At 39.4% G+C, this 26,561-nt stretch overlaps 1 protein-coding gene across 1 annotated transcript in view; it reads left to right on the forward strand.

Moving 5' to 3' along the window:
• Positions 1-26,561, forward strand: part of MAP3K2 (mitogen-activated protein kinase kinase kinase 2) — a 167,425-nt gene that overhangs the window by 26,101 nt on the left and 114,763 nt on the right. The window lies entirely within an intron of this gene.

A 26,561-nucleotide genomic window follows, 5' to 3' on the forward strand; every position in this document is an offset into this window, starting at 1 on the left:
AGTGCCCACCAGACTGACCTCTCGGCTCCTTTTGGAATCTCTCTGCCACTGAAGCTTATTTCATTTCCTTTCACATCCCCCTTTTGGTCAAGAAGATGTTCTCCGTCCCACGGTGCCAGGTCTACATTCCTCCCTGGGAGTCATATTCCACGTTGCCAGGGAGATTCACTTCCCTGGGTGTCTGATCCCACGTAGGGGGGAGGGCAGTGATTTCACCTTTCAAGTTGGCTTAGCCAGAGAGAGAGGGCCACATCTGAGCAACAAAGAGGCATTCAGGAGGAGACTCTTAGGCACAAATACAGGGAGGCCTAGCCTCTCCTTTGCAGCAACCGTCTTCCCAAGGGTAAAACTTATGGTAGAGGGCTCAACCCATCAAACCACCAGTCCCCTATGTCTGTGGTCATGTTAGCAACCATGGAGGTGGGGTAGGCGAATACCCCTGCATTCTCCACAGGCTCCTCAAGGGGGCACTACATCTTTTTTTTTTTTTTTTTTTTTTTTTTTCCCCTTGTTTGTCTTTTTTCTTTTTTTTTTTTTTTTTTTTTTTAACTTTCCCTTCTTTTTTCAAATCACCTGTATGAAAAAAAAAAGTTAAAAAGAAAACAAACATACAATAAAAGAGCATTTCAAAGAGACCATAGCAAGGGAGTAAGAAAAAGACAACTAACCTAAGATAACTGCTTAACTTCCAACATGTTCCTACTTTACCCCAAGAAAGTTACATAATATAGCAACATTTCAGTGAACTTGTTCCTACTACAACCATCAGAAATTAACAGACCATAGTCATTTCTGGGCATCCCCAGAACGTTAAATAGCTTATCTGTTCTTCCTGGATTATTGTTCCCCCTTCCTTAATTGCTCTCTACTGCTAGTTCCCCTACATTCTACATTATAAACCATTTGTTTTACATTTTTCAAAGTTCACATTAGTGGTAGCATATAATATTTCTCTTTTTGTGCCTGGCTTATTTCGCTCAGCATTATGTCTTCAAGGTTCATCCATGTTGTCATATGTTTCACCAGATCGTTCCTTCTTACTGCCGCGTAGTATTCCATCGTGTGTATATACCACATTTTATTTATCCACTCATCTGTTGAAGGACATTTGGGTTGTTTCCATCTCTTGGCAATTGTGAATAATGCTGCTATGAACATTGGCGTGCAGATATCTGTTCGTGTCACTGCTTTCCGATCTTCCGGGTATATACCGAGGAGTGCAATCGCTGGATCGAATGGTAGCTCTATATCTAGTTTTCTAAGGAACTGCCAGACTGACTTCCAGAGTGGCTGAACCATTATACAGTCCCACCAACAATGAATAAGAGTTCCAATTTCTCCACATCCCCTCCAGCATTTGTAGTTTCCTGTTTGTTTAATGGCAGCCATTCTAACCGGTGTTAGATGGTATCTCATTGTGGTCTTAATTTGCATCTCTCTAATAGCTAGTGAAGCTGAACATTTTTTCATGTGTTTCTTGGTCATTTGTATTTCCTCTTCAGAGAACTGTCTTTTCATATCTTTTGCCCATTTTATAATTGGGCTGTCTGTACTATTGTCATTGAGTTGTAGGATTTCTTTGTATATGCAAGATATCAGTCTTTTGTCAGATACATGGTTTCCAAAAATTTTTTCCCATTGAGTTGGCTGCCTCTTTACCTTTTTGAGAAATTCCTTTGAGGTACAGAAACTTCTAAGCTTGAGGAGTTCCCATTTATCTATTTTCTCTTTTGTTGCTTGTGCTTTGGGTGTAAAGTCTAGGAAGTGGCCTCCTAATACAAGGTCTTGAAGATGTTTTCCTACATTATCTTCTAGGAGTTTTATGGTACTTTCTTTTATATTGAGATCTTTGGTCCATTTTGAGTTAATTTTTGTGTAGGGGGTGAGGTAGGGGTCCTCTTTCATTCTTTTGGATATGGATATCCAACTCTCCCAGCCCCATTTGTTGAAAAGACCATTATGGCTCAGTTCGGTGACTTTGGGGGCCTTATCAAAGATCAGTCGGCCATAGATCTGAGGGTCTATCTCTGAATTCTCAATTCGATTCCATTGATCTATATGTCTATCTTTGTGCCAGTACCATGCTGTCTTGGCAACTGTGGCTTTATAATAAGCTTCAAAGTCAGGGAGTGTAAGTCCTCCCACTTCGTTTTTCTTTTTTAGAGTGTCTTTAGCAATTCGAGGCATCTTCCCTTTCCAAATAAATTTGATAACTAGCTTTTCCAAGTCTGCAAAGTAGGTTGTTGGAATTTTGATTGGGATTGCATTGAATCTGTAGATGAGTTTGGGTAGAATTGACATCTTAATGACATTTAGCCTTCCTATCCATGAACATGGAATATTTTTCCATCTTTTAAGGTCCCCTTCTATTTCTTTTAGTAGAGTTATGTAGTTTTCTTTGTATAGGTCTTTTACATCTTTGGTTAAGTTGATTCCTAGGTACTTGATTTTTTTAGTTGCTATTGAAAATGGTATCTTTTTCTTGAGTGTCTCTTCAGTTTGTTCATTTCTAGCATATAGAAACATTACTGACTTATGTGCATTAATCTTGTATCCCGCTACTTTGCTAAATTTGTTTATTAGCTCTAGTAGGTGTATCGTTGATTTCTCAGGGTTTTCTAGATATAAGATCATATCATCTGCAAACAATGACAGTTTTACTTCTTCTTTTCCAATTTGGATGCCTTTTATTTCTTTGTCTTGCCGGATTGCCCTGGCTAGCACTTCCAGCACAATGTTGAATAACAGTGGTGACAGCGGGCATCCTTGTCTTGTTCCTGATCTTAGAGGGAAGGCTTTCAGTCTCTCACCATTGAGTACTATGCTGGCTGTGGGTTTTTCATATATGCTCTTTATCATGTTGAGGAAGTTTCCTTCAATTCCTACCTTTTGAAGTGTTTTTATCAAAAAGGGATGTTGGATTTTGTCAAATGCTTTTTCAGCATCTATTGAGATGATCAATTGATTTTTCCCTTTCGAGTTTTTAATGTGTTGTAATACATTGATTGTTTTTCTGATGTTGAACCATCCTTGCATGCCTGGAATGAACCCCACTTGGTCATGGTGTATGATTTTTTTAATGTGTCTTTGGATTCGATTTGCAAGTATTTTGTTGAGGATTTTTGCATCTATATTCATTAGGGAGATTGGCCGGTAGTTTTCCTTTTTTGTAGCATCTTTGCCTGGTTTTGGTATTAGATTGATGTTAGCTTCATAAAATGAGTTAGGTAGTGTTCCATTTTTTTCAATGTTTTGAAAGAGTTTGAGTAAGATTGGTGTCAGTTCTTTCTGGAAAGTTTGGTAGAATTCCCCTGTGAAGCCATCTGGCCCTGGGCATTTATTTGTGGGAAGATTTTTGATGACTGATTGGATCTCTTTGCTTGTGATGGGTTGGTTGAGGTCTTCTATTTCTTCTCTGGTCAGTCTAGGTTGTTCATATGTTTCCAGGAAATTGTCCATTTCTTCTACATTATCCAGTTTGTTGCCATACAGTTGTTCATAATATCCTCTTATAATTTTTTTAATTTCTTCAGGATCTGCAGTTATGTCACCTTTTTCATTCATTATTTTGTTTATATGGGTCTTCTCTCTTTTTGATTTTGTCAGTCTAGCTAGGGGCTTGTCAATCTTGTTGATCTTCTCAAAGAACCAACTTTTGGTGATATTTATCCTCTCTATTGTTTTTTTGTTCTCTATGTCATTTATTTCTGCTTTAATCCTTGTTATTTCTTTTCTTGTACTTGGTTTAGGATTGGTTTGCTGTTCATTTTCTAGCTTCTTCAGTTGATCCATTAGTTCTTTGATTTTGGCTCTTTCTTCCTTTTTAATATATGCGTTTAGTGCTATAAATTTCCCCCTTAGCACTGCTTTTGCTGCATCCCATAGGTTTTGGTATGTTGTGTTCTCATTTTCATTCGTCTCTATATATTTAGCAATTTCTCTTGCTATTTCTTCTTTAACCCACTGATTGTTTAGGAGTGTGTTGTTTAACCTCCAGGTATTTGTGAATTTTCTAAGTCTCTGATGGTTATTGACTTCTAATTGTATTCCATTGTGGTCAGAGAATGTGCTTTGAATGATTTCAATCTTTTTAAATTTATTGAGGCTTGTTTTATGTCCCAGCATATGATCTATTCTGGAGAAAGTTCCGTGAGCACTAGAAAAGTATGTGTATCCTGGTGATTTGGGATGTAATGTCCTGTAGATGTCTGTTAAATCTAATTCATTTATCAGATTGTTTAGGTTTTCAATTTCCTTATTGGTCTTCTGTCTGGTTGATCTATCTATAGGAGAGAGTGATGTGTTGAAGTCTCCCACAATTATTGTGGAAACATCAATTGCTTCCTTTAGTTTTGCCAATGTTTCTCTCATGTATTTTGTGGCACCTTGATTGGGTGCATAGACATTTACGATTGTTATTTCCTCTTGCTGAATTGCCCCTTTTATTAGTATGTAGTGGCCTTCTTTGTCTCTCAAAACATCCCTGCATTTGAAGTCTATTTTATCTGAGATTAATATTGCTACACCTGCTTTCTTTTGGCTGTAGCTTGCATGAAATATTTTTTTCCATCCTTTCACTTTCAATTTCTTTGTGTCCCTGTGTCTAAGATGAGTCTCTTGTATGCAACATATTGATGGTTCATTTTTTTTGATCCATTCTGCGAATCTATATCTTTTAATTGGGGAGTTTAATCCATTTACATTCAACGTTAAAACCGTGAAGGCATTTCTTGAATCGGCCATCTTATCCTTTGGATTATGTTTGCCATATTTTTCCCTCTCTCTATTAATATCCTTTATTGTACCCATACCGAATCTCTTTAGTACTGAACCTTTCTCCAAGTCTCTCTGTCCTGTCTTTGTTTCTCTGTCTGTAGGGCTCCCTTTAGTATCTCCAGTAGGGCAGGTCTCTTGTTAGCAAATTCTCTCAGCATTTCTTTGTCTGTGAAAAATTTAAGCTCTCCCTCAAATTTGAAGGAGAGCTTTGCTGGATAAAGTATTCTTGGCTGGAAATTCCTCTCTCTCAGAATTTTAAATATATCGTGCCATTGCCTTCTCGCCTCCATGGTGGCTGCTGAGTAGTCACTACTTAGTCTTATGCTGTTTCCTTTGTATGTGGTGAATTGCTTTTCTCTTGCTGCTTTCAGAACTTGCTCCTTCTCTTCTATGTTTGACAGTGTGATCAGTATATGTCTCGGAGTGGGTTTTTTTGGATTTATTCTATTTGGAGTTCGCTGAGCATTTATGATTTGTGTATTTATGTTGTTTAGAAGATTTGGGAAGTTTTCCCCAACAATTTCTTTGAATACTCTTCCTAGACCTTTACCCTTTTCTTCCCCTTCTGGGACACCAATGAGTCTTATATTCGGACGCTTCATATTATCTATCATATCCCTGAGGTCCATTTCGAGTTTTTCAATTTTTTTCCCCATTCTTTCTTTTATGCTTTCATTTTCCATTCTGTCATCTTCCAGGTCACTGATTCGTTGTTCAACTTCCTCTAGTCTTGTACTATGAGTGTCCAGAATCTTTTTAATTTGGTCAACAGTTTCTTTAATTTCCATAAGATCATCCATTTTTTTATTTAGTCTTGCGATGTCTTCTTTATGCTCTTCTAGGGTCTTCTTGATTTCCTTCATATCCCGTACTAGGGTCTCATTGTTCATCTTTAGTTCTTTGAGTAGCTGCTCTAGGTGTGTCTCTTCTGGTCTTTTGATTTGGGTGCTTGGGCTTGGGTTATCCATATCGTCTGGTTTTTTCATATGCTTTATAATTTTCTGTTGTTTTTGGCCTCGTGGCATTTGCTGAACTTGATAGGGTTCTTTTAGGGTTTGTAGACCAGTTGAAGTCCTTATCTCTAATTTATCAGATCTACAGCTTCGTGGAGTACACTTTCTCTAACTAACCAGCAGGTGGCGTCCACGAGCCACCTGTTCTCCACAAGCCAGATCTCCCCTGCTTAGCCTTTTTGGTGAGTGGGGGAGTGAGTCTTGTGGGGCCCAATTGGTGTCCCAAGCTTGCGTGTGTAGTTGGTGTTGCCTGCCCTGTATGTGGGGCGTGTTTCTGGGCAGTCGGGGAGGGGGGGTGGCCCTAACAATCAAATCTCCCTGATGATCCTAGAGTTTTAAAGCTACTGCAATAGTCTAATCCTTCAGTTCAGTCCTGCCACAGTTTGTCTCTGCCACTGACCCACAAGTCTTTGGTATTGGCGTATGGCTCCTGAGACTTGCAAGTGGGCCCCTCTTCCAGGCTGTGCACCCCGGGTCCTCTGTTGAGGGATGACTGTGCTATGTCACAGGTGAGTGCCGTCCCCCCAGGGCAGTTCTGGGCTGCTGGGCTGTGTTGGGAGGCTCCCAGTCTGCTCAAATGATGGCTGAATGGGGCTCTGTTAATTCACACTGCTCCCCCTTCCCAGCTCTGGGACATTCAGCTGAGGTTGCAGGGAAGGCTAATGTCCACGCCCAGTTTTGTGGTGTGTGCCTGTTATTTGAAGCACTTCCGTCACACTGGGTTGTCTGGGGCAGCTCTGGGCTATGGGGCTGGCGATGGGCAGGAGTGTTTCCTGTCCACCAGGATGGTGGCTGTGAGCGGACACCCCCCTTTTCTTGGGAAGTTGTGGTGTTTAGTGAATTTTCTCAGCCACTGGATTATTGCCTTTTGTCTCAGAGCTCTCTTAGTTCTGCTCTTGACTTGACGTGCCCAAATTTCAATTCTTTGAAGCTTTCTGTATTGAGCTTCTTAGAGTAATTGTTTTAGAAAAAGCAAAAAGGATTTAAAAAAAAAAAAAAAAAAAAAAAAAAAAAAAAAAACAGCCCTCCTCAGAGATCTAATGGGTTATTGAAATGCTAATAGACAAAGCAACCAGGGCCATTAAGGAAAGGTGCCCTGGGCAGAGAGATCAGCCTTGCTTCGGGATTTGCATATGCGCCTCAAGGCCTGATCTCCGCCCTTCCCCTTTCTGTGTTCACCAGAACTCCAAAAATCCTCTGCTTTTACTTTGGAGCTTCTCGTGTTGTTTTCCTTCTATGCCCGTCTCCTCTCTGCTGGGCTGGCTGCTCTCAGAGTCTCTGGTGTCTGGCCTCAGTCTATCTATGGTTGGAGTTTGAATCAGTAGAATGAGTTTCCGATGAGAGCAGCCACTGCAATTCTCCCTTCTCCTTCCTGGAGCTGACAGCCCCTCCTCCCCCGGGACTGAGCCTGGCAGGGAGGGGCGCGGGTCCCCTGGCCGCAAAAACTTACAGATTTCGGTGATCTCAGCAGTTCCACGTTTTCATGAGTGTTGTATGAAGTATGCCCAAAGACAGATTGCTCTGTGGTGTCCAGTCCACGCAGTTCCTGGCTTTTTACCTACTTTCCTGGAGGAGTAACTAAAACATACAGCTCACCAGTCTGCCATCTTGCCCCGCCTCCTCCCTTCTTTTTTAAATCAACTGTATGAAAAAAAGTTAAAAAGAAAACAAACATACAATAAAAGAACATTTCAAAGAGACCATAACAAGGGAGTAAGAAAAAGACAACTAACCTAAGATAACTGCTTAACTTCCAACATGTTCCTACTTTACCCCAAGAAAGTTACCTAATATAGCAACATTTCTGTGAAATTGTTCCTACTATATCCATCAGAAATTAACAGACCATAGTCATTCCTGGGCATCCCCAGAACGTTAAATAGCTTATCTGTTCTTCTTGGATTATTGTTCCCCCTTCCTTAATTGCTCTCTGTTGCTAGTTCCCCTACATTCTACATTATAAACCATTTGTTTTATATTTTTCAAAGTTCACATTAGTGGTAGCATATAATATTTCTCTTTTTGTGCCTGGCTTATTTCGCTCAGCATTATGTCTTCAAGGTTCATCCATGTTGTCATATGTTTCACGAGATCGTTCCTTCTTACTGCCGCGTAGTATTCCATCGTGTGTATATACCACATTTTCTTTATCCACTCATCTGTTGAAGGACATTTGGGTTGTTTCCATCTCTTGGCAATTGTGAATAATGCTGCTATGAACATTGGCGTGCAGATATCCGTTCATGTCACTGCTTTCCGACCTTCCGGATATATACCGAGAAGTGCAGTCGCTGGATCGAATGGTAACTCTATATCTAGTTTTCTAAGGAACTGCCAGACTGACTTCCAGAGTGGCTGAACCATTATACAGTCCCACCAACAATGAATAAGAGTTCCAATTTCTCCACATCCCCTCCAGCATTTGTAGTTTCCTGTTTGTTTAATGGCAGCCATTCTAACCGGTGTTAGATGGTATCTCATTGTGGTCTTAATTTGCATCTCTCTAATAGCTAGTGAAGCTGAACATTTTTTCATGTGTTTCTTGGCCATTTGTATTTCCTCTTCAGAGAACTGTCTTTTCATATCTTTTGCCCATTTTATAATTGGGCCGACTGTACTATTGTCATTGAGTTGTAGGATTTCTTTATATATGCAAGATATCAGTCTTTTGTCAGATACATGGTTTCCAAAAATTTTTTCCCATTGAGTTGGCTGCCTCTTTACCTTTTTGAGAAATTCCTTTGAGGTGCAGAAACTTCTAAGCTTGAGGAGTTCCCATTTATCTATTTTCTCTTTTGTTGCTTGTGCTTTGGGTGTAAAGTCTAGGAAGTGTCCGCCTAATACAAGGTCTTGCAGATGTTTTCCTACATTATCTTCTAGGAGTTTTATGGTACTTTCTTTTATATTGAGATCTTTGGTCCATTTTGAGTTAATTTTTGTGTAGGGGGTGAGGTAGGGGTCCTCTTTCATTCTTTTGGATATGGATATCCAACTCTCCCAGCCCCATTTGTTGAAAAGACCATTATGACTCAGTTCAGTGACTTTGGGTGCCTTATCAAAGATCAGTCGGCCATAGATCTGAGGGTCTTTCTCCGAATTCTCAATTCAATTCCATTGATCTATATGTCTATCTTTGTGCCAGTACCATGCTGTTTTGACAACTGTGGCTTTATAATAAGCTTCAAAGTCAGGGAGTGTAAGTCCTCCCACCTTGTTTTTCTTTTTTAGAGTGTCTTTAGCAATTCGAGGCATCTTCCCTTTCCAAATAAATTTGATAACTAGCTTTTCCAAGTCTGCAAAGTAGGTTGTTGGAATTTTGATTGGGATTGCATTGAATCTGTAGATGAGTTTGGGTAGAATTGACATCTTAATGACATTTAGCCTTCCTATCCATGAACATGGAATATTTTTCCATCTTTTAAGGTCCCCTTCTATTTCTTTTAGTAGAGTTATGTAGTTTTCTTTGTATAGGTCTTTTACATCTTTGGTTAAGTTTATTCCTAGGTACTTGATTTTTTTAGATGCTATTGAAAATGGTGTCTTTTTCTTGAGTGTCTCTTCAGTTTGTTCATTTCTAGCATATAGAAACATTACTGATTTATGTGCATTAATCTTGTATCCCGCTACTTTGCTAAATTTGTTTATTAGCTCTAGTAGCTATATCGTCGATTTCTCAGGGTTTTCTAGATATAAGATCATATCATCTGCAAACAATGACAGTTTTACTTCTTCTTTTCCAATTTGGATGCCTTTTATTTCTTTGTCTTGCCGGATTGCCCTGGCTAGCACTTCCAGCACAATGTTGAATAGCAGTGGTGACAGCGGGCATCCTTGTCTTGTTCCTGATCTTAGAGGGAAGGCTTTCAGTCTCTCACCATTGAGTACTATGCTGGCTGTGGGTTTTTCATATATGCTCTTTATCATGTTGAGGAAGTTTCCTTCAATTCCTACCTTTTGAAGTGTTTTTATCAAAAAGGGATGTTGGATTTTGTCAAATGCTTTTTCAGCATCTATTGAGATGATCAATTGATTTTTCCCTTTTGACTTGTTAATGTGTTGTAATACATTGATTTTCTTATGTTGAACCATCCTTGCATGCCTGGAATGAACCCCACTTGGTCATGGTGTATGATTTTTTTAATGTGTCTTTGGATTCGATTTGCAAGTATTTTGTTGAGGATTTTTGCATCTATATTCATTAGGGAGATTGGCCGGTAGTTTTCCTTTTTTGTAGCATCTTTGCCTGGTTTTGGTATTAGATTGATGTTAGCTTCATAAAATGAGTTAGGTAGTGTTCCCTTTTCTTCAATATTTTGAAAGAGTTTGAGTAAGATTGGTGTCAGTTCTTTCTGGAAAGTTTGGTAGAATTCCCCTGTGAAGCCATCTGGCCCTGGGCATTTATTTGTGGGAACATTTTTGATGACTGATTGGATCTCTTTGCTTGTGATGGGTTGGTTGAGGTCTTCTATTTCTTCTCTGGTCAGTCTAGGTTGTTCATATGTTTCCAGGAAATTGTCCATTTCCTCTACATTATCCAGTTTGTTGCCATACAGTTGTTCATAGTATCCTCTTATAATTTTTTTAATTTCTTCAGGATCTGCAGTTATGTCACCTTTTTCATTCATTATTTTGTTTATATGGGTCTTCTCTCTTTTTGATTTTGTCAGTCTAGCTACGGGCTTGTCAATCTTGTTGATCTTCTCAAAGAACCAACTTTTGGTGATATTTATCCTCTCTATTGTTTTTTTGTTCTCTATGTCATTTATTTCTGCTTTAATCCTTGTTATTTCTTTCCTTGTACTTGGTTTAGGATTGGTTTGCTGTTCATTTTCTAGCTTCTTCAGTTGATCCATTAGTTCTTTGATTTTGGCTCTTTCTTCCTTTTTAATATATGCGTTTAGTGCTATAAATTTCCCCCTTAGCACTGCTTTTGCTGCATCCCATAGGTTTTGGTATGTTGTGTTCTCATTTTCATTCGTCTCTATATATTTAGCAATTTCTCTTGCTATTTCTTCTTTAACCCACTGATTGTTTAGGAGTGTGTTGTTTAACCTCCAGGTATTTGTGAATTTTCTAAGTCTCTGATGGTTATTGACTTCTAATTGTATTCCATTGTGGTCAGAGAATGTGCTTTGAATAATTATTTTTTTTTTTTTAATTTAATGAGTCTTCTTTTATGTCCCAGCATATGGTCTATTCTGGAGAAAGTTCCATGATCACTAGAGAAGAATGTGTATCCTGGTGATTTGTGATGTAATGTTCTATATATGTCTGTTAAATCAAATTCATTTATCAGATTGTTTAGGTTTTTCAGTTTTCTTATTGGTCTTCTGTCTGGTTGATCTATCTATAGGAGAGAGTGATGTGTTGAAGTCTCCCACAATTATTGTGGAAACATCCATTGCTTCCTTTAGTTTTGCCAGTGTTTGTCTCCTGTGTTTTGTGGCACCATGATTGGGTGCATAAACATTTATGATTGTTACTTCTTCTTGTTGAATTGCCCCTATTATTAGTATGTAGTGGCCTTCTTTGTCTCTCACAACATCCTTGCATTTAAAGTCTTTTTTATCTGAGATTAATATTGCTACTCCTGCTTTCTTTTGGTTGTAGCTTGCATGAAAGATTTTTTCCATTCTTTCACTTTCAATTTCTTTTTGTCCCTGTGTCTGAAATGAGTCTCCTGCATGCAACATATTAATGGTTCATATTTTTTGATCCGTTCTGCCAATCTGTATCTTTTAATTGGGGAGTTTAATCCATTTACATTCAATATTATTACTGTGAATCACTTCTTGAATCAGCTATCCTGTCCTTTGGTTTATGTTTCTCAGATATATTTTTTCCCTCTCTCTTATTGTCCTTTAATGAACCAATATTGAGTCTCTTTAGTACTGAACCTTTCTCTCTATCTCTCTCCTTTGTTTGTTTCTCTGTTGGTAGGGCTCTCTTTAGTATCTGAAGTAGGGCAGGTCTTTTATTAGCAAAATCTCTCAGCATTTGTCTGTCTGTGAAAGATTTAAGCTCTCCCTCAAATCTGAAGGAGAGCTTTGCTGGATAAAGTATTCTCTCAGAATTTTTTTTTTCTTTTTAATTTTTATTGGGATTGTTCAGATACCATACAATTATTCAAAGATCCTAAGTGTACAATGAGTTGTCCCTGGTACCCTCATACAGCTGTGCATCTATCACCGCACTTAATTTTTGTTCAATTTTTAGAACCTTTTCATTACTTCAGACAAGAAATAAACTGAAAGTTGAAAAAAAAAAAAAAAAAAAAGGAAAAGAAAAGAAAAGGAAACTCGAATCCTCCCATATCCCTAACCAACCCCCTCAATTGTTGACTCGTAGTGTTGGTATAGAACATTTGTTACTGTTTATGAAAGAATGTTGAAATACTACTAACTGTAATGTATAGTTTGCAATAGGTATATATTTCTTCCCTATATGCTCCCCTATTATTAACTTCTAGTTGTATTGTCATACATTTGTTCTGGTTCATGGAAGAGTTTTCTAATATTTGTACAGTTAATCATGGGCATTGCCCACCATAGGGTTCTGTTTTATACATTCCCATCTTTTGACCTCCAGCTTTCCTTCTGGTGACATATGTGACTCTGAGCTTCCCCTTTCCACCTCATTCACGCACCATTCAGCTCTGTTAGTTATTCTCACATCTTGCTACCGACACCTCTCTTCATTTCCAAACATTTAAGTTCATCCTAGTTGAACATTCTGCTCATACTCAGCAACCGCTCCCCATTCTTAAGCCTCTTCCTATATCTTAGTACCTTATATTTCATGTCTGTGAGTTTACATATTATAATTAGTTCCTATCCGTGAGACCCTGCAATATTTGTCCTTATGTGTCTGGCTTATTTCACTCAGTATATTGCCCTTGAGGTTTTGTCATCAACCCATTTTTTTTTTTTAATGGTTTTGTTCACACACCATACATTCCATCCGAAGTAAACAATCAGTGGTTCTCTGTATTGTCACATATTTATGTGTTCACCACCTTCACCACTATCTATATAAGGGCATCTGCATTTCTTCCACAAGGCAGGAGGGAGAGTCAAAGAAGGTAGAGAGGCAGAAGAAAGAGGGAAAAAAAAATACAGCTAGGAAGTAGCAAAAGGAAAAGTAACCTTAAATCAAAGTAGAGTAAAGAGTCAGACAACACCACAAATGTCAAGTGTCTAACGTGCCACCCCTATCCCCCCCTCTTATCTGCATTTACCTTGGTATATCGCCTTTGTTACATTAAAGGAAGCATAATACGATGATTCTGTTAGTTATAGTCTCTAGTTTCCGTTGATTGCATCCCTCTCCCAATGCCTCCCCATTTTTAGCACCTTGCAAGGTTGACATTTGCTTGGTCTCCCTCGTAAAAGAACATATTTGTACATTTTATCACAATTGTTGAACACTCTAGATTTCACCAAGTTTACACAGTCCCATTCTTTATCTCACATGCTCCCAACCTTCCTCTCTTAACCATATTCATAGTTATCTTTGTTCAGTGTACTTACATTGCTGTGCTACCATCTCCCAAAATTGTGTTCCAAACCACGTACTCCTGTCTTCTCCTATCACTCTGTAGTGCTCCCTTTAGTATTTCCTGTAGGGCGGGTGTCTTGTTCACAAAGTCTCTCATTGTCTGTTGGTCGGAAAATATTTTGAGCTCTCCCTCATATTTGAAGGACAGCTTTGCTGGATATAGGATTCTTGGTTGGTGGTTTTTCTCTTTCAGTATCTTTACTATATCACACCACTTCCTTCTTGCCTCCATGGTTTCTGCTGAGAGATCCGCAGATAGTCTTATTAAGCTTCCTTTGTATGTGATGGATCGCTTTTCTCTTGCTGCTTTCAGGATTCTCTCTTTGTTTTTGACATTTGTTAATCTGATTATTAACTGTCTTGGCGTAGGTCTATTCAGATCTATTCTGTTTGGGGTACGCTGTGCTTCTTGGATCTGTAATTTTATGTCTTTCATAAGAGATGGGAAATTTTCATTGATTATTTCCTCTGTTATTGTCTCTGCCCCTTTTCCCTTCTCTTCTCCGTGTGGGACACCAATGATACTTACATTCTTTTACTTTGTTTCATCCTTAAGTTCCTGGAGACGTTGCTCATATTTTTTCATTCTTTTCTCCATCTGCTCCTTTGTGTGTAGTCTTTCAGGTGTTTTGTTCTCCAATTCTTGAGTGTTCTCTTCTGCCTCTTGAGATCTGCTGTTGTATGTTCCCATTGTGTCTTTCATCTTTCATGTTGTGCCTTTCATTTCCATAGATTCTACTAGTTGTTTTTTTGAACTTTTGATTACTGACTTATGTATGCCCAGTGTTTTCTTTACAGCCTTTATCTCTTGTGTGAAATATTCTCTGAACTTTTTGAATTGGTTTAGCATTAGTTTAAATTCCTGTATCTCAGTTGAAGTGTACGTTTGTTCCTTTGACTGGGCCATAGGTTTGTTTTTCTTAGGATAGGTTGTAGTTTTCTGTTGTCTAGGCATCTGACCTCCTAGGCCACCCCAATCAGGTTTTCCCAGACGAGAACAGGTTCAGGTCACAGAAGGAGGAAATATTCAGTATCTGGATTCCCTGATGGTTTTTCTTAGAGGATTGATACACCTGTGCTTTTCTGTTCGTCAGGTGCACCTGTCAGCCTGTCACCGGCTGGTGTAAGAGGGTGTGGCCTGTGGTTCTCCTTCCCCAGGCTTTGGGGTCTGGTTCCGGAAAGGCAAGCAGTAGAGCTGGGCCCCTGTCTTTCCTCTTGGGAAGCAGTGCCCCCTCCAGAGAGGTCATTTGCATATCAATAAGTTCTTTGTTTCTCTGACTGCTGATCAAAGTGTTTTGATTTAAAATGGCTGAGGCTGTCTTTACTGCAAAGTGCTGCAGGCTGAAAACGGCTGAGGTTTTCTCCACAGAGAGAGAAAGGGACAGAAAAGCTCCCAGGTTCACCCGTCAGCCAGATATATCACCTGATCCTCTGGGCTCCCAGTCCTGAGACAGATATGTCCCCCGACTCTCCCAAGGTCAGTTGTCACCAAAAGCCTCTGTCTGCTTGTTGAGGATTCGCTGTCTGTATTGAGCAGTTAACATTAAAACCCTAGTTGGAGCTGGGCTGAGAGGGTGCTGCTCTCTATCACCATGAGGCTTCCCTGAGGGAGGGGCTCTCAGCTCTCAGCGCAGGTCCGCAGTTTTACTTAGAGATTTTATGCTGTAATCTCGGGCAGTCCTCCCAATTCAGGTTGTTGGATGATGAGTGGACAGTCACGTTTGTCTCCCCGCCGTTATTCCAGGTTATTTACTAGTTTTTTGGTCATTTATGAATTGTTCCAGGCAGGAACTAACAGTCTTCCACGCCTCTCTATGCCACCATCTTAGCTTCCTTCTCTCAGTTTTAAATATGTCATGCCACTGCCTTCTCGCCTCCTTGGTGGCTGCTGAGTAGTCACTGCTTAGTCTTATGTTGTTTCCTTTGTATGTGGTGAATTGCTTTTCTCTTGCTGCTTTCAGAACTTGCTCCTCTTCAGTATTTGACAGTCTGATCAGAATATGTCTTGGAGTGGGTTTATTTGGATTTATTCTACTTGGAGTTTGCTGGGCATTTATGCTTTGTGTATTTATATTGTGAAGAAGATTTGGGAAGTTTACCCCAACAATTTCTTTGAATACTCTTTCTAGACCTTTATCCTTCTCTTCCCCTTCTGGGACACCAGTGAATCTTATATTTGGACGTTTTATTTTATCTATCATAACCCTGAGGTCCATTTCTATTTTTTTTGTTTTTTTCCCCGTTCTTTCTTTTGTTCTTTCATTTTCCATTCTTTGGTCCTCGAGGTTGCTGATTCGTTGTTCAGCTTCCTCTAGTCTTGTGCTATGAGTATCCAGAATCTTTTTAATTTGGTCAACATTTTCTTTTATTTCCATAAGATCTTCTATTTTTTTATTTACTCTTGCAGTTTCTTCTTTATGTTCTTCTAGGGTCTTCTTCATGTCCTTTATATCCTTTGCCATGCCTGTCTTCATGTTCTTTATATCCTTTGCCATGCTCTTCTTCGTGTCCTTTATATCCTGTGCCATGCTCTTGTTGTTTGTCTTTAGTTCTTTGATTAATTGCTCCAAGTACTGTGTCTCCTCTGATCTTATGATTTGGGTGTTTGGGTTTGGGTTCTCCATATCATCTGGTTTTTTCATATGCTTTAAAGTTTTCTGTTGTTTTGTGCTTCTTGGCATTTGCTTTACTTGATAGGGTTCTTGTAGGTTATGTAGGATTATTCAAAGACTAATCCCTGTTTTGTCAGATCTACAGATTGGTGGCGTACACTTTCTCTAACTAACCCGCAGATGGCATCTGTGAGTCACCTATTCCCCTCCAGTCAGTTCTCCCCAACTTTGTCTTTGTGGTGTGTGGGGGTCTGATTCATTTGGGGTCCAGTTGGTACACCAAGTTTGGGTATGTTTTTGGTGCTGTCCGCCATGAATGTGGGGTGTGTGTCTGAGCGGTTAGGGAGTGAGGGCAGCTTTAATAATCAAACCTTCCAGGTGTTCCTGGAGATTTAAGGCTGTTACAAGAGTCTAAACCTTCATTTCAGTCTCGCCACAGATTGTCTCTGCTGCTGACTCACAGGTCCTTGGTATTGGCATATGGTCCCTGGGATTTCTGTGTGGGTCCCTTTTCCAAGCTGTGCCCGTCTCGGGCCTCTGATGAGGGAAGGTTGTGCTACATCACGAGTGCGCACCGTCCCTCAAGGGAAGTTCTGGGCTGCCGGGCTGTGTAGGTGCATTCCCAGCCTGTTGTAATGATGACTGTATGGGGTGTGTTAATTTCCCTCTTTTCGCACAGCACTGCCTTCCCAGCTCTGGGACAGTTAGCTGTGGGTGTGTGAAAGGCTACTTTCCACGCCTGATATTGTGGTGTGTGCGCATGTTGCTGGAAACAGTTCCTGTCACACTGGGTTTTTTGGGTGGCTCGGGGTTGTGGCGCTGGCGCCAGGCAGGAGCATTCCCAGGCCACCGAGAAGATGGCTGCAAGGGACATGGTTATTTTCCTCTTTTGGCTCACCTCTGCCTTCCTCGCTCCAAGACAGTTAGTAGCGGGTGTGCGATAGGCTGTCTTCCATGCCAGATATTGAGGTGTTCTCACAGCCTGTTCCTGCCTTGCTTCACTGTGCGGTTCTTGCTGCCGAATCTGCAGCCGCTTTTGGGTTTTTTAAAAAAGAACTAGGGCAGACTGGTGAGCTGTATGTTTTAGTTACTCCTCCAGGAAAGTAGGTAAAAAGCCAGGAACTGCGTGGACTGGACACCACAGAGCAATCTGACTTTGGGCATACTTCATACAACACCCATGAAAACGTGGAACTGCTGAGATCAGCGAAATCTGTAAGTTTTTGCGGCCAGGGGACCCGCGCCCCTCCCTGCCAGGCTCAGTCCTGGGGGAGGAGGGGCTGTCAGCTCCAGGAAGGAGAAGGGAGAATTGCAGTGGCTGCTCTTATCGGAAACTCATTCTACTGATTCAAACTCCAACCATAGATAGACTGAGACCAGACACCAGAGACTCTGAGAGCAGCCAGCCCAGCAGAGAGGAGACAGGCATAGAAAAAAAACAACACGAAAAACTCCAAAATAAAAGCAGAGGATTTTTGGAGTTCTGGTGAACACAGAAAGGGGAAGGGCGGAGATCAGGCCTTGAGGCGCATATGCAAATCCCGAAGCAAGGCTGATCTCTCTGCCCTGTGCACCTTTCCTTAATGGCCCTGGTTGCTTTGTCTATTAGCATTTCAATAACCCATTAGATCTCTGAGGAGGGCCGTTTTTTTTTTTTTTTTTTTTTTTTTTTTAAATCCTTTTTGCTTTTTCTAAAACAATTACTCTAAGAAGCTCAATACAGAAAGCTTCAAAGAATTGAAATTTGGGCACGTCAAGTCAAGAGCAGAACTAAGAGAGCTCTGAGACAAAAGGCAATAATCCAGTGGCTGAGAAAATTCACTAAACAACACAACTTCCCAAGAAAAGGGGGGTGTCCGCTCACAGCCACCATCCCGGTGGACAGGAAACACTCCTGCCCATCACCAGCCCCATAGCCCAGAGCTGCCCCAGACAACCCAGTGTGACGGAAGTGCTTCAAATAACAGGCACACACCACAAAACTGGGCGTGGACATTAGCCTTCCCTGCAACCTCAGCTGAATGTCCCAGAGCTGGGAAGGGGGAGCAGTGTGAATTAACAGAGCCCCATTCAGCCATCATTTGAGCAGACTGGGAGCCTCCCAACACAGCCCAGCAGCCCAGAACTGCCCTGGGGGGACGGCACTCACCTGTGACATAGCACAGTCATCCCTCAACAGAGGACCCGGGGTGCACAGCCTGGAAGAGGGGCCCACTTGCAAGTCTCAGGAGCCATACGCCAATACCAAAGACTTGTGGGTCAGTGGCAGAGACAAACTGTAGCAGGACTGAACTGAAGGATTAGACTATTGCAGTAGCTTTAAAACTCTAGGATCATCAGGGAGATTTGATTGTTAGGGCCACCCCCCCTCCCCGACTGCCCAGAAACACGCCCCACATACAGGGCAGGCAACACCAACTACACACGCAAGCTTGGTACACCAATTGGGCCCCACAAGACTCACTCCCCCACTCACCAAAAAGGCTAAGCAGGGGAGATCTGGCTTGTGGAGAACAGGTGGCTCGTGGACGCCACCTGCTGGTTAAGTAGAGAAAGTCTACTCCACGAAGCTGTAGATCGGATAAATTAGAGATAAGGACTTCAACTAGTCTACAAACCCTAAAAGAACCCTATCAAGTTCAGCAAATGCCACGAGGCCAAAAACAACAGAAAATTATAAAGCATATGAAAAAACCAGACGATATGGATAACCCAAGCCCAAGCACCCAAATCAAAAGACCAGAAGAGACACACCTAGAGCAGCTACTCAAAGAACTAAAGATGAACAATGAGACCCTAGTACGGGATATGAAGGAAATCAAGAAGACCCTAGAAGAGCATAAAGAAGACATTGCAAGACTAAATAAAAAAATGGATGATCTTATGGAAATTAAAGAAACTGTTGACCAAATTAAAAAGATTCTGGACACTCATAGTACAAGACTAGAGGAAGTTGAACAACGAATCAGTGACCTGGAAGATGACAGAATGGAAAATGAAAGCATAAAAGAAAGAATGGGGAAAAAAATTGAAAAAATCGAAATGGACCTCAGGGATATGATAGATAATATGAAACGTCCGAATATAAGACTCATTGGTGTCCCAGAAGGGGAAGAAAAGGGTAAAGGTCTAGGAAGAGTATTCAAAGAAATTGTTGGGGAAAACTTCCCAAATCTTCTAAACAACATAAATACACAAATCATAAATGCTCAGCGAACTCCAAATAGAATAAATCCAAAAAAACCCACTCCGAGACATATACTGATCACACTGTCAAACATAGAAGAGAAGGAGCAAGTTCTGAAAGCAGCAAGAGAAAAGCAATTCACCACATACAAAGGAAACAGCATAAGACTAAGTAGTGACTACTCAGCAGCCACCATGGAGGCGAGAAGGCAGTGGCACGATATATTTAAAATTCTGAGTGAGAGGAATTTCCAGCCAAGAATACTTTATCCAGCAAAGCTCTCCTTCAAATTTGAGGGAGAGCTTAAATTTTTCACAGACAAAGAAATGCTGAGAGAATTTGCTAACAAGAGACCTGCCCTACTGGAGATACTAAAGGGAGCCCTACAGACAGAGAAACAAAGACAGGACAGAGAGACTTGGAGAAAGGTTCAGTACTAAAGAGATTCGGTATGGGTACAATAAAGGATATTAATAGAGAGAGGGAAAAATATGGCAAACATAATCCAAAGGATAAGATGGCCGATTCAAGAAATGCCTTCACGGTTTTAACGTTGAATGTAAATGGATTAAACTCCCCAATTAAAAGATATAGATTCGCAGAATGGATCAAAAAAAATGAACCATCAATATGTTGCATACAAGAGACTCATCTTAGACACAGGGACACAAAGAAACTGAAAGTGAAAGGATGGAAAAAAATATTTCATGCAAGCCACAGCCAAAAGAAAGCAGGTGTAGCAATATTAATCTCAGATAAAATAGACTTCAAATGCAGGGATGTTTTGAGAGACAAAGAAGGCCACTACATACTAATAAAAGGGGCAATTCAGCAAGGAGAAATAACAATCGTAAATGCCTATGCACCCAATCAAGGTGCCACAAAATACATGAGAGAAACATTGGCAAAACTAAAGGAAGCAATTGATGTTTCCACAATAATTGTGGGAGACTTCAACACATCACTCTCTCCTATAGATAGATCAACCAGACAGAAGACCAATAAGGAAATTGAAAACCTAAACAATCTGATAAATGAATTAGATTTAACAGACATCTACAGGACATTACATCCCAAATCACCAGGATACACATACTTTTCTAGTGCTCATGGAACTTTCTCCAGAATAGATCATATGCTGGGACATAAAACAAGCCTCAATAAATTTAAAAAGATTGAAATTATTCAAAGCACATTCTCTGACCACAATGGAATACAATTAGAAGTCAATAACCATCAGAGACTTAGAAAATTCACAAATACCTGGAGGTTAAACAACACACTCCTAAACAATCAGTGGGTTAAAGAAGAAATAGAAAGAGAAATTGCTAAATATATAGAGACGAATGAAAATGAGAACACAACATACCAAAACCTATGGGATGCAGCAAAAGCAGTGCTAAGGGGGAAATTTATAGCACTAAACGCATATATTAAAAAGGAAGAAAGAGCCAAAATCAAAGAACTAATGGATCAACTGAAGAAGCTAGAAAATGAACAGCAAACCAATCCTAAACCAAGTACAAGAAAAGAAATAACAAGGATTAAAGCAGAAATAAATGACATAGAGAACAAAAAAAACAATAGAAAGGATAAATATCACCAAAAGTTGGTTCTTTGAGAAGATCAACAAGATTGACAAGCCCCTAGCTAGACTGACAAAATCAAAAAGAGAGAAGACCCATATAAACAAAATAATGAATGAAAAAGGTGACATAACTGCAGATCCTGAAGAAATTAAAAAAATTATAAGAGGATATTATGAACAACTGTATGGCAACAAACTGGATAATGTAGAAGAAATGGACAATTTCCTGGAAACATATGAACAACCTAGACTGACCAGAGAAGAAATAGAAGACCTCAACCAACCCATCACAAGCAAAGAGATCCAATCAGTCATCAAAAATGTTCCCACAAATAAATGCCCAGGGCCAGATGGCTTCACAGGGGAATTCTACCAAACTTTCCAGAAAGAACTGACACCAATCTTACTCAAACTCTTTCAAAACATTGAAAAAAATGGAACACTACCTAACTCATTTTATGAAGCTAACATCAATCTAAAACCAAAACCAGGCAAAGATGCTACAAAAAAGGAAAACTACCGGCCAATCTCCCTAATGAATATAGATGCAAAAATCCTCAACAAAATACTTGCAAATCGAATCCAAAGACACATTAAAAAAATCATACACCATGACCAAGTGGGGTTCATTCCAGGCATGCAAGGATGGTTCAACATAAGAAAAACAATCAATGTATTACAACACATTAAAAACTCGAAAGGGAAAAATCAATTGATCATCTCAATAGATGCTGAAAAAGCATTTGACAAAATCCAACATCCCTTTTTGATAAAAACACTTCAAAAGGTAGGAATTGAAGGAAACTTCCTCAACATAATAAAGAGCATATATGAAAAACCCACAGCCAGCATAGTACTCAATGGTGAGAGACTGAAAGCCTTCCCTCTAAGATCAGGAACAAGACAAGGATGCCCGCTGTCACCACTGTTATTCAACATTGTGCTGGAAGTGCTAGCCAGGGCAATCCGGCAAGACAAAGAAATAAAAGGCATCCAAATTGGAAAAGAAGAAGTAAAACTGTCATTGTTTGCAGATGATATGATCTTATATCTAGAAAACCCTGAGAAATCAACGATACACCTACTAGAGCTAATAAACAAATTTAGCAAAGTAGCGGGATACAAGATTAATGCACATAAGTCAGTAATGTTTCTATATGCTAGAAATGAACAAACTGAAGAGACACTCAAGAAAAGATACCATTTTCAATAGCAACTAAAAAAATCAAGTACCTAGGAATAAACTTAACCAAAGATGTAAAAGACCTATACAAAGAAAACTACATAAGTCTACTAAAAGAAATAGAAGGGGACCTTAAAAGATGGAAAAATATTCCATGTTCATGGATAGGAAGGCTAAATGTCATTAAGATGTCAATTCTACCCAAACTCATCTACAGATTCAATGCAATCCCAATCAAAATTCCAACAACCTACTTTGCAGACTTGGAAAAGCTAGTTATCAAATTTATTTGGAAAGGGAAGATGCCTCGAATTGCTAAAGACACTCTAAAAAAGAAAAACGAAGTGGGAGGACTTACACTCCCTGACTTTGAAGCCTATTATAAAGCCACAGTTGCCAAAACAGCATGGTACTGGCACAAAGATAGACATATAGATCAATGGAATCGAATTGAGAATTCAGAGATAGACCCTCAGATCTATGGCCGACTGATCTTTGATAAGGCCCCCAAAGTCACCGAACTGAGCCATAATGGTCTTTTCAACAAATGGGGCTGGGAGAGTTGGATATCCATATCCAAAAGAATGAAAGAGGACCCCTACCTCACCCCCTACACAAAAATTAACTCAAAATGGACCAAAGATCTCAATATAAAAGAAAGTACCATAAAACTCCTAGAAGATAATGTAGGAAAACATCTTCAAGACCTTGTATTAGGAGGCCACTTCCTAGACTTTACACCGAAAGCACAAGCAACAAAAGAGAAAATAGATAAATGGGAACTCCTCAAGCTTAGAAGTTTCTGCACCTCAAAGGAATTTCTCAAAAAGGTAAAGAGGCAGCCAACTCAATGGGAAAAAATTTTTGGAAACCATGTATCTGACAAAAGACTGATATCTTGCATATACAAAGAAATCCTACAACTCAATGACAATAGTACAGACAGCCCAATTATAAAATGGGCAAAAGATATGAAAAGACAGTTCTCTGAAGAGGAAATACAAATGGCCAAGAAACACATGAAAAAATGTTCAGCTTCACTAGCTATTAGAGAGATGCAAATTAAGACCACAATGAGATACCATCTAACACCGGTTAGAATGGCTGCCATTAAACAAACAGGAAACTACAAATGCTGGAGGGGATGTGGAGAAATTGGAACTCTTATTCATTGTTGGTGGGACTGTATAATGGTTCAGCCACTCTGGAAGTCAGTCTGGCAGTTCCTTAGAAAACTAGATATAGAGCTACCATTCGATCCAGCAATTGCACTTCTCGGTATATACCCGGAAGATCGGAAAGCAGTGACACGAACAGATATCTGCACGCCAATGTTCATAGCAGCATTATTCACAATTGCCAAGAGATGGAAGCAACCCAAATGTCCTTCAACAGATGAGTGGATAAATAAAATGTGGTATATACACACGATGGAATACTACGCGGCAGTAAGAAGGAACGATCTCGTGAAACATATGACAACATGGATGAACCTTGAAGACATAATGCTGAGCGAAATAAGCCAGGCACAAAAAGAGAAATATTATATGCTACCACTAATGTGAACTTTGAAAAATGTAAAACAAATGGTTTATAATGTAGAATGTAGGGGAACTAGCAGTAGAGAGCAATTAAGGAAGGGGGAACAATAATCCAAGAAGAACAGATAAGCTATTTAACGTTCTGGGGATGCCCAGAAATGACTATGGTCTGTTAATTTCTGATGGATGTAGTAGGAACAAGTTCACTGAAATGTTGCTTTATTATGTAACTTTCTTGGGGTAAAGTAGGAACATGTTGGAAGTTAAGCAGTTATCTTAGGTTAATTGTCTTTTTCTTACTCCCTTGCTGTGGTCTCTTTGAAATGTTCTTTTATTGTATGTTTGTTTTCTTTTTAACTTTTTTTTTCATACAGTTGATTTGAAAAAAGAAGGGAAAGTTAAAAAAAAAAAAAAAGAAAAAAGACAAACAAGGAAAAAAAAAAAAAAGATGTAGTGCCCCCTTGAGGAGCCTGTGGAGAATGCAGGGGTATTCGCCTACCCCACCTCCATGGTTGCTAACATGACCACAGACATAGGGGACTGGTGGTTTGATGGGTTGAGCCCTCTACCATAAGTTTTATCCTTGGGAAGACGGTTGCTGCAAAGGAGAGGCTAGGCCTCCCTGTATTTGTGCCTAAGAGTCTCCTCCTGAATGCCTCTTTGTTGCTCAGATGTGGCCCTCTCTCTCTGGCTAAGCCAACTTGAAAGGTGAAATCACTGCCCTCCCCCCTACGTGGGATCAGACACCCAGGGAAGTGAATCTCGCTGGCAACGTGGAATATGACTCCCGGGGAGGAATGTAGACCCGGCATCGTGGGATGGAGAACATCTTCTTGACCAAAAGGGGGATGTGAAAGGAAATGAAATAAGCTTCAGTGGCAGAGAGATTCCAAAACGAGCCGAGAGATCACTCTGGTGGGCACTCTTACGCACACTTTAGACAACCTTTTTTAGGTTCTAAAGAATTGGGGTAGCTGGTGGTGGATACCTGAAACTATTAAACTACAACCCAGAACCCATGAATCTCGAAGACAGTTGTATAAAAATGTAGCTTATGAGGGGTGACAGTGGGATTGGGAATGCCATAAGGACCAAACTCCACTTTGTCTAGTTTATGGATGGATGTGTAGAAAAGTAGGGGAAGCAAACAAACAGACAAAGGTACCTAGTGTTCTTTTTTACTTCAATTGCTCTTTTTCACTCTAATTATTATTCTTGTTATTTTTGTGTGTGTGCTAATGAAGGTGTCAGGGATTGATTTAGGTGATGAATGTACAACTATGTAACGGTACTGTAAACAATCGAAAGTACAATTTGTTTTGTAAAAAAAAAAAAAAAAATTGTCATTGGCATAACAACTATTTTCCGAATGTTCGAGAAATTTTGTTAAAATGAATTTAAACCAACCTGCCCTTGTTCAAATTAATCTTGGTAAACAGCTTTTCTCCAGCAAAAAAAAAAAAAAAAAAGAACTAGTCCGCCTCCAAATGCCAACCCATGGTTTCCCCACACCGCAGTGTGGCTGCCAGATATTCAGCAGGTTCACTCACTCGTTTCAGAATGCAGACTCCTGGTTTCACCAAGTCCACAGTCCCTGTGTATTTAGCAGACCTTGTCCAGCTGGTGCATCACTGGAACTGGTGTTCTGGGTCACTTTCTAGCTTTTTCTAGTATTTTTCATGGAGGTGTTTTTTTCCCTGTCTCTCCTAGCCGCCATCTTAGGTTCTCCTCTCTTCTTTCTAATACAGATGTTTTTAATGGTATAAATTTCCCTTTAAGTACTGTTTTAGGTATATCCCATACATTTTCATTTATGAAATTTTCATATTAAAAGTTCAAAATAGTTTCTAATTTCCTTTTTGAGTTCCTTTGATATGTGGCTTATTTGGGCGTGTGCTATTTAGTTTCTAAATGTTTGGGATTTTCCAGATATCTTTCTTTTGAGTTTTAGTTTAATTCATTTGTGAGTATGAATTAAAATAGATTATTTTATTAAGAAATTATTTGGTTATAAATTTTGTGATAAAATTTTTAGAGTAAATTAAATTTAGTGTTTCATAGTTCAGTGATTGATCTATCTTGTTAACTACTTGATATGAACTTAAAAAGGAGTATTCTACAAATGTCAAATGGGTCAAGTTGGTTAGTGTTCATGTTTTCTGTATCTTTACTAATTTTCCATCATCCTGTTCTATCACATATTTAGAGAGGGGTATTAAAATCTCCCATTTTTTCCCTTTCAGTTCTCTTAGATTTTGTTTAATATATTTCAGAGTTCTAATATTAAGTTCACAGATATGTCGGATTGTTATATCCTCTTGATAAATTGATCCCTTTATAATCAAGAAATGACCCTGATGATCCCTGGTAATGTATTTTGCTCTAAGATATGTATCTTTTTTCTGTCATTTTATTTTTAACCAGGCATCATCATTATACTTGAAGTGAGCTTGTTGTTGTTGGCAAACAGTTGAATCCTTTTTTTTTTAAATCCAGTTTGCCCCATCTCTGCCTTTCAAAATTCTGGTGTTCAGAGCATTTATTATTTAATCAAGTTATTGCTTGATTGGGTTTGCTATTTGATTTTTATTTGTACTTTTTGTTCCTTGCCCCCCCCCCCCCCCTTTTTCCTTCTGCTTTGTTTTGGATTTTTTTTAATAATTGCATTTTATCTTTTTGTTGTTGGCTGATTAGCTGTAGTTATTTTTACTTTTTTGGTGTTTATTTTACAGTTGTAGTTTACATATTTAACTTAACAAAGTTTACCTTAAAGTGAAATTATACCATTTTGTGTAGAATATAGTAACTTCCATTCTTCCTCCTTCTGGCTTTTGTTCAGTTGTTGTCACACTTCTCATTTTTACACATTTTATACCTCAAAGCAAACATTTATCTTTTAAAGAAATTTGAAAAATAAGGAACATTTATACTCATATGTTTGCCATTCCTTTGCATTGTGCCAGATTTATATCTGGTATCATTTTCCTTCTGCCTGAATCACTCTTGTCTAATGATGCAGATCTTTTGGTAATGAATTCCTTCATCTTTCTTTCCTTCTTTTCTCTCTTTTTTTTAAATCTGGGAAAGTCTGTTACTCTTTTGTT

Source organism: Choloepus didactylus, chromosome 9, assembly GCF_015220235.1.
Source record: "Choloepus didactylus isolate mChoDid1 chromosome 9, mChoDid1.pri, whole genome shotgun sequence".
NCBI classification, from domain to species: domain Eukaryota; kingdom Metazoa; phylum Chordata; class Mammalia; order Pilosa; family Megalonychidae; genus Choloepus; species Choloepus didactylus.